This window comes from Myodes glareolus, chromosome 13 (assembly GCF_982192425.1).
Source record: "Myodes glareolus chromosome 13, mMyoGla1.1, whole genome shotgun sequence".
NCBI classification, from domain to species: Eukaryota; Metazoa; Chordata; class Mammalia; order Rodentia; family Cricetidae; genus Myodes; species Myodes glareolus.
In genome coordinates, this window is record NC_142038.1 from 39,769,875 (window position 1) to 39,779,075 (window position 9,201).

Below are 9,201 nucleotides of genomic sequence, written 5' to 3' on the forward strand. Positions count from 1 at the left end.
TTGACTAATAAATTGCACAGTAATTAGTTTCTGAACATCAAAAACATAGTATGACTTTTACATTGATTTAAAGGTACAGAATGGTTCTGAAATTAAGACTGTGAAATTAGCCTGAGTATTCACTGTTACATTCTTCAGAATAGCAAGGAAATGGAACAAGCCTAAATGGCCATCAACAGAAGAATGGGGAACAAAACTGTGACATAGACACACAATAGAATTGTCCTCAGCTTAGAAGAAAACTGAAACCTGCAACGAAAAGGAAGTTTTATATGAAAAGAGGTAACCCAGGCCAAAGGACAAAACTGCGTGTTCTATCTCAAACACAGATCTTAACTTTCAATATGGGTATGCCTGTAAATATGAGAGTGTGAGAGCGAATATCAATGATGAAATTTCATAGATGCTGTGACCTGCATGGCTTGGAGTGGTGAGGGAGGAAAAAAATGATCGATACACAGACATATGCACAGGAAGATCAGGATCAGATGGGAGCATTTTCACTATCTTAACCCCGTACGTCAATGGGTTTATTTGGGTACAGCACTTGCAGAGGGCTACCTAGCTTCAGCAGGAGGTCTAATTTGGGGTATTCTCTGTCTGTAAACATCTATGAGGAGGAAGTTGCTCTTTCTAGTCTTTGCACACACTGATCAATCATTCATAAGCACCCATACTCAGACTCCTAAGGAGAACCGCCCCACCTCTCTTGAGCCTGGCCCATACGCGGAACCAGCTTGTCCAGTGTGTCATGCATCTTATGTTCTTGACGTGATTGTGCCCACGTCAACAATCATGTTTGTTCAGGACTCATTCATTCAAGGCTTCCTCTGACCTCTACTACAGATAAGAGACTTTGAGGGAGGAACAAAAGGTATGTAGGAGGAAGGAAAGGTCACGCTGAACAAGGGAGGGAAAAGGAGGTGACCGGCATAGGGAGGCACAGCAAGAGAGAGAGAGAGAGAAGATGGGGAGAAAAAAAGGGAGAAAAATCGAGAAGCAACTAAACCTGTTTTTGTTAGAAACATGCTAACAAAAAAAGATGCTAAAGAAACTTAACTCTTTGTTTGCTAATAAAAACTTTAGCATGCGTAAAATGATACAGCCAACCACACTTCTGAATGTGAGTAGAAGACGAAGCTAAAAAAGTAATATCAGCTGCAAGACAATATTTATAATTATAATCATAATATTTATAAGTAATCTAATGAAATTGCTGTTAGTAAAGCAATTTGATAATAAGAAATCTGACGCACGAAAACAATAACTTTAATTTATTGTGTACAGCACATGAATTTAGTTGAATTTAAATTAACTACCAACTTATTGATCATCATGATAAATTAATTAAAATGATAGGTTAATATCTGTAATGTGTTTATGTTTACTACTTGGGGTTCAGGAATGAAGTGCAGGGGCAGAATGCTTGCCTCACACACATGAGGCCCTGATGCAATCTCCCGGCTGCTATAGTAGTACTTCCTTTACCCGTTTAAAAAGAAACGAAGCAAGGCTACCTATTATTACCAGTACAATATACCACTGGAAGTACTGGGGCAATGGAATTTAAGACCAAATAGAGAGAGTTGTAACATTTACAATAATAGCAATAGAAAACTGGCATTATTTTCAGACAGTAAAGTGTCTCTTTAAAAATTCATGTTAGAGGCTAGTGAGAGGCCACACCAGGTAGCGGAGCTTGCTGATGAACCTGAGAACCTTAGTCTGATCCCCAGAACGCACCCGATGGAGAGCGCCCGCTCCTGCAAATTGTCCTCTGACCTCAACTCGTATTACACAATGAACAACCCACAAAATAAACAACTGCAATCATTTTTAAACTCAAGATAATTGACCATAATCATCATAAGTACTAAGGCAAATGAGTGTGTAAAGCGTGACCCTAAAAACAGATTGCTTTCTCAAATCCAGCTGTTAGTGCATCTTTTTCTCTAATAACAGATGTGTAATTTGCTCTTTTAGATCTTGGTGCCTTTATATGTTAAAAAAATGAATAGACCTAAATCTATATCTAACAAAAATTAAACTACAAAACTACAAAGGCAGAACATCTGCTTTTCTTTAAATCTTACCCTAGAGCAAATTCTAGATAGACGAAAGATATAAATATTTTTTTAAAAAATGTAAAATCCTACAGCTATCTCTTTGGTGTCGTTTTTTTTTTTCATTCTTTTCTAAAAATGTGCCCATACAGGGAAAAAAAACCATAAAAGGAAAAGAAATGGTTGATCTGACTATGCGCTACACCTAGTGAACCCTAGGAAGGCGGGATTTTTCAGGAAGGGCAAGGCATGTCAACCCCGGCACAGCACTGTAGAAACGAGGAACTCCCTACAAACAAGTAAGATGAAATCCTTGAGTTTTCAGAAGCTCGGCAAGAAATCGGTCAACATAAGAGGATTGGTGTCAAAGCGATCTGAACTCCAAACACCGGCTTGCACGACTGTTTACAAGAGGGCAAAAAGCAGACACCACAGCTGCCAGCAGGGGGCAGCAAACTCTCTTGCCCCAAGCCCTAGGTCCACATCTGTTGCCCCTGAGAGGTGGAAGACATCTTAGCAGCCATTGCGACAAGGAAAAGGATGAAAGCAAAGCCGCTTTGCCTCGGGGAAAGGGGCAGAATTCTCACTCCAGCCCTGTTCTCACTGTCCCCACTGTAGTCAAATAGGCCAAGTTCAAGTCACGGGAGCACCTTTATAAATCTAGAGCGGTGGTTCTCAACCTTCCTATTGCCGCAACTCTTTAATACAGTTCCTCCAGCAGTGGTGACCCCGACTGTAAAATCATACTTGTTTCTACTTCATAACTATAATTTTGCTACAGTTGTGAATGGTAATGTAAATATCTGTGTTTTCTGATGGTCTTGGGTAACCCCTTTGAAAGGGTCATTCGCCCCAAGGGGTAAGGACCATAGGTTGAGAACCATCTAGATAGTATTCGGAGAATGCACAATGATCTATTCTGATGACTCAATTCAGTGACAATGACATGGTCACAGTGCTTTATAACAATTGCCCTGCTCTAATTCCAAAATATTTATTTCATCACACCCTAAGAAAATGGCACGCCAATTGAGCAATCACTCTCCGTACCGCAGCCGCTGGCAGCTACTCATAGTCTGTGGGGCTTACCTATTCTAACCATTTCACTTAAAAAGAACCATATAAAATGTCATCTTTTGTGTCTAGCTTCTCCTTAACCTTGCATTTTTCAGAATCCGTTCATGGTGCGGCACGATTCAGTCTTCGTTGTTTTTCAAGGTTAGCTAGTGCTCCACTGTGTGGATGTTCTGTGTTTGGGAAGTTCATTCATCAGCTGCTGGGCATTGGTTTCCTACCACCTTCCACAGCTGCTGTGAGTACTCACCTTCCTATTTCCACACTAGCTGTCCTCTCTACCCACAATGCTCTCCCGCTCAGTCTCCGCAGAAAGGCTCTTGCTTGTCGTTCAAGGTTCTGCATCACTGTCATCTCTTCAGGTCACTCTTCCACAGCCATGACCCCGGTGGCTGTCCACTCCCTGGCCACGCAACTTCTCAGCCCAGTTCTTCTCACTGTCTGCAATGGTATAGCTTGCCGGAATATCAGCTTCCCCACTAGAGAAGTAGAATGAGGGAGCTGTCCCTCAAGAAAGTAGTAGGTACTTAGTCATCTGTTAAATGAATGCATAAATGAGATAAAACACACAACACAGTTTTTACAACACAGCTCTTCACTTGGAAACATGAAGCAAAGGTAATGGATTTCTCTGCAAGATGTTCAGCATTGAAGCATATACTAAATTTATGTCAGTTTTTCCAAGTGTGTTGTCTTGATTCCCTTACCTATATTTAGCATCCAAAGTGTGACCAACAACTACTTTGCCTCTCAAGACTTCCAACAAAGCATTATAGCAGATTTTCCCAGATTATGCTCAAATCCCTTCCTGTCAAAAGGGAACAGTTTGGCTTTCTGCTGAATATCACGTAAGTACAAAATCCATGAATGAAGCAGATAAAAGGCAAACTCTAGCAGCCTGCAAGCGAGGAGTTGGGCAATATGCAGAGACACTTATCTAGGATCGGAATGTAGGCAGACAGCAAGCTAAGCAGAGCGATACCTGCTGTCCAGCCTAGGCAGGCTTAGAAGGCTCTTAGCGATGATAAGGTCAAAACAAGTTTATACAGTTAAATGGAGGGAAGGGGTGAGCAGCCGGGTAAGTTCAGGAGGCAGGGTGATAGAAGTCAGAACAGGCTGGTTTGGGGGCATTTCTGTGGCCTCTAGAGCTCAGGAAAGAAAACAAGACCAAACCCCAGAGTCAAAGTTTGGCTCAACACAAGGCACCAGGCAACGCCTGGGACTTAAAAGACAATGGCTCAACTGCTTCCCCCCACCTCTGATGCCTTTACCTGGCCAACTAGGGCTGTTTGATTTTTGATTCTGACTGCTGTAGACTTGTAACCACCGACTTTGGCAATATTAGAGCTTGGATCCAGGGTGGAAGAGTGGTATGAGTGGCTTCGCTCAAGAGGAGGGAAAAGGGCCGAGATTTTTGGTGTCTACTCTACGAACGTGGGCAAAACTGATTCCCTGACAAGGGGCTTACCGTGGAGCTATGAGAGGCTGGTGTAGCAGTCAAGACAAATGGAAAGCAGTAGAAAAAAGAAGGGGGAACTATTTGGGGTTGAAAATGACAGCTGGGGCAGGCCTTTGAAGGCCTGAAGACAGTGTTACGATTCTACCGTATAGGCATGAGGCAGCCACTATGGATTTTGAGCACCATGGATCCTATTTTAAGATGAAAGCATCTTCATGTACAGAGTATATAAAGCCTGGTGTGTAGCCTTAAAGATACATGGTTCACATTTCTCTACTTTGCAGCTTTTCCCATCCTTCTCTTGCTCCCAGCTCTGTTTTACCTATTGCACCTACATTCCAGCATTCTAGGGCCTGGATGTTCCAAAGAAGAGTGGAGGAACAACAGCCCACAGTAGTCTAAACACACCAACAGTAGGTGTCTATTTGTAACTAGGTGGATCCCATAGTTAAACTCAAACTTCAAACTCCTTTAGGGACTTTATTGAGATAGATGGACCATAGTCAAGGTCCTGACATTTTTCCTAGTGAGACAATACTTGGAGGATATTTGAAAAATTGTGTCTCTACGTCTAAATGTAAAGAAAGGAAGAAAATCACGTCGGGGGCATCTCTTTTAATGAAGTCAATGGGAGAACAAGTTAATTACTTGTTGGCTAATTTCCTTAACGACCCAAGCACTACATAAAATGTCACTGGCCACAGTCTTTCCTACCACTTGAGTTTTTTGGAAATGAATTTTCACCTCCAAGCAGTATGAACTCATCTACCCATGTGCCTCCTTGGTGACAGCAGACCCCCCAGCTTCTCCATCTCTTTTTGGAATTATCCTCACCTCTCTCCTTGCTTGTACCATCTTTCGAGTCCCTTGGCCCATTCTGTCCTATGCTAAGGGGACTCAGGAGCACAGTGTTCTGGGAAACAGGAGCAACAATGACAGCCTAACAAGAGAAAGAGACATCAGTAAGGACAACATCCTCTGTAGGTCTACCCCACCATCACCAACTGCAACACGACCACAAGGTTCTGGGACTAAAGGGAGAAAACACAGTGAGACCCTCTCCCACAGTATTAGCCTCCCTAAAGGCACGCAAACAGTTCCAAGGTTTCCAACTGAAACCCTTACTTAGAAGGATTTTATAACCCAGTGCTTGCGATCCACTGTGAACTTCAACTTGACCCAAAAGGCCCCAGGCATATGAGTTCACTCAGAGATATAATAAAAAGGGGACAGCAAACATAAACTGTAATCATTCACAAATGGCTGTGTTTAAAAGTGACATTTTACAAGTGGCCATTCCATCAGTGCTGGGGCTATCACCATCCATCATCCCCAGAGAATTCTAGAAGGCAGAAGCCAAACATGGTGTAAATAACCTGGGAGACTCTCAGGAAGAATATGTGATTTTAGGCCAGGTAATTGCCAGATGTTTCAAAGACATGAAAATGGCCTGCATATTAAGGTTTTATTCCGACTCAATTTTTGAAATGTGAATTTTACCACAGATGCAATCTCCAATGCATAGTGCAGCAGCGTCAGCCCCTTTCCTTCCTAACAGGCACTGGTGACTGGAGGCCACAATTAGCCAACCAGTTGCCCTTGGTCAGCCTCTGCTCAGGGTGTTCAAAGTCCATCAGATGAGTCTCAACATGTCATTATTATTGCTAAGCAACAACTAGCTAGAACCGGCTCAGGCTGAAGAAAGCAAACGGTGTTTCAGAAAGTCTGAGGGGAAAAAAATTGCAAAAACCCAGAAAAAGAGGGAAGCGCTGCTGGGGAGAACAATAGCAATGACAGCCAATTTTCTTTTTTACATATCCGTAAATAAGAAAGTTGGAGAAGTTCCCTTGGCATGTGCCAGTCAAACTGATGGGGAAGGTGTCCTCAATCTAAGCATATTGGTTAATAATTTATATATATTCACAGTTATGAAAATTCAGGATACAATTCCACCCAAAGATGTTTTTAACCGAGTTGTAAAGAAGCCAAAATGCACGAAACAGTGCAAATAGGAGGAGAATAACTCAAGATAAACTTTGGAAGAAAGAGACGTGAAACGGGAATGACAAGGGAAGTGTGAGGGGGGCTGTCACTGAGTCCTGTGGACAGTAAGGGGGCACACTCCTAATGAGAGTGTCCACGTTAGAGAGGGCGTGAGACTGAGGAACAGTGGCTTATGGGCTGAGTCTTACGTCCATACAGCACTTGTGTGAGCATTACAGAGTCACTATTACAGGTCAAAAGCCATCTGATACCCGGACTGGCCCTACCCTGGACCTACAGATCCAAAGCAGGATTTAGCAAGCTCCCTAGATGATAGAGAGGCAGGAGGTCAGAGGGAGAACCAGTCACCAGCTAGGTCAGTCACAATTTTGGGGAAGACTCACCATGTCACTGCATTCGGTACAGCCTCAATATCTTCATCAATGATTGGTGGACAGGATGTGGCCATCATAGTTCTCAAATAGAAGAAGGATTTTAGCTCATTAAAAACTCATGTGAAAACTGCCTAGGAAGTGGATTCAGGGAGTGCTCAATGTTCTGCATCAAGCACATCCTAAGGACAAAAGGAGACAGCTGGATGTGTCTGTGACACTAGAAGTGAACATACAGGAAAGGAAAACGTTGCGACCTTCTCCACCAGGACTGAGTACTTGCCTCTTGGAAATCTTTGTGAGTCAGTGCCGGAGAAACGGCTCAGCAGTTGAGAGCACTGACTGCTCTTCCAGAGGACCCGGGTTTAATTCCGAGCACCCATATGGCAGCTCACAGCTGTCTGTAACTCCAGGATCCAACAGCCTCATACAGACAAACATGCAGGCAGAAAAACCAATGCATGTAAAATAAAAATAAATATTATTTATTTAAAAAAATAGAAGGAACCACTTTGAGGAGCCCCGCAAACTCTAGACCACTACACTGAATCTCAAATAAGTTAAATAGAAATCTCCAATCTGAATCTAGTCTGGGCATCATCCTTAAGGCCTTGGTTGAAGTGATGGGTTGAAGTGATGGGTTGAAGTGATGGGGGGTTGAAGTGATGGAGGCTAAGACTAAAGGATGACCACTTTCTGTCTGAGGAAAGTTATGTGGCCAGGAGCTACAGACAGGAAGTGTATAACCAGTGGCTTGCACCCCAGAGTCTAGGTATACATGGAACCCTGACCCCCCTCTCTTTTTTTCAGTTTTTAAATTTGTTTGGGTTTTTTTTTCAATTTTATTTTACATCCCTACCAGTTTCCCTGCCTTCCTCTCCTTCTGTTCCATACCCCCACCTCCCCTCTGCCTCGTCCCAATTCACCCCTCCTGTTTCTGTTCAGAAAGGGGCAGGCATACTCAGTCTCCACAGACAACGCCAGGACCCGCTTGTACCCACCGATAATAGAATGTGTCAATGATGCAACAGTCCAGTAACCAATCCGCAGACAAACACTGGCAACATTCGAACACCCTCTAGGAAGCAGGAGTGTAGAGTCTGCTCTTTGATGTCAAGAACTTCCAGGCTGTAAACTCTGCCATTGTTAAACACCTGCCGAATGATTACCCCAAAGGGGAAAGGAGAGATATTCTGTATGTTAGGCAGCGTGACTTCGCTAGCTCCTACTTTGTTTCAGAATGTCAATGGTTCCGTACCTTGACATTTTAGTGGTAATGCCTAATGCCTGGAAGAAAGAGGTTTTCCTGGACCTCATACAAGTGCTCTGGACGGCACAGTGACCTCACACAGGGTGATGGCACTAGCATGGGCACCAGCTTCTACCTTATTAGCCAGCGGCATGCCCCTAACTTCAGTGAGATCCTCCTTGGTGAAGACAAAGCCCACGTTTCCCCGAATATGAGGCAGCTTTTTCTCCAGAGTTGGGTTGTTTTCCAGATGCCCTCAGGTGGCCTTGAGCATCATGGTGTTCTTGCCCGTCAGTGCCACAGCCTTCCCTCACAGGGACATGAGGATCTGCTGCATCTGTTTGGAACCCACAATGTCTGCTCCCACAGTGCAGCATTTTGAACAATCATCCAAAAGTTGGATGATCTTAAGGAAGCAGTTGGACTTCCAGTATGCCCTGTCTTTCCCGGGCATCATGGTAAGTGTGCCAGGGTTGCCACTCAGGGTTTAAAGATGACATCACTCTAATGAGGCTGCCGGATGAAAGAAGTGGATCCCCTTAATTTTAAACTTGACCTTCCAACCAAGATATTTGAAATATTTATAAAGCTCCCTGATTCTAGTATACATTTATTGTGTTTTTAACTAACATTTTAGCTTAATAAAGTAACACGTATGGATGTCTGAGAGCTGTTTGGCTCAGACTCACTTGAAAAGCAATTTCAATCTTAGTTGAGTCCACCCTAGCTGGCACATCTGCTGTGTCCCGCTTATTCCCTTAGCAGCTGCCACCAACAGATATATTCAGGGCTGCAATCAAGAGGGTACCCACTGGATTCCAAACTGGAACATGAAACGAGAAGAAACGAGAAGAGGAGGTTGGACATTCTAAACTCTAAGCACCTTCCAAGGATAATCTTTTATTAATCCTGTAGTGCCCATTGATATGCTAATTGAGATGGGGAAAATCTCAGACTGGGATTGGGGGAGATTCTACAGAT

General features: G+C 43.4%; 1 pseudogene; it reads right to left on the minus strand.

Moving 5' to 3' along the window:
• Positions 1-3,495: 3,495 nt before the first annotated feature.
• On the minus strand, positions 3,496-8,674 carry LOC125390243 (large ribosomal subunit protein uL10 pseudogene; annotated as a pseudogene).
• Between the last annotated feature and the right edge of the window lie 527 nt (positions 8,675-9,201).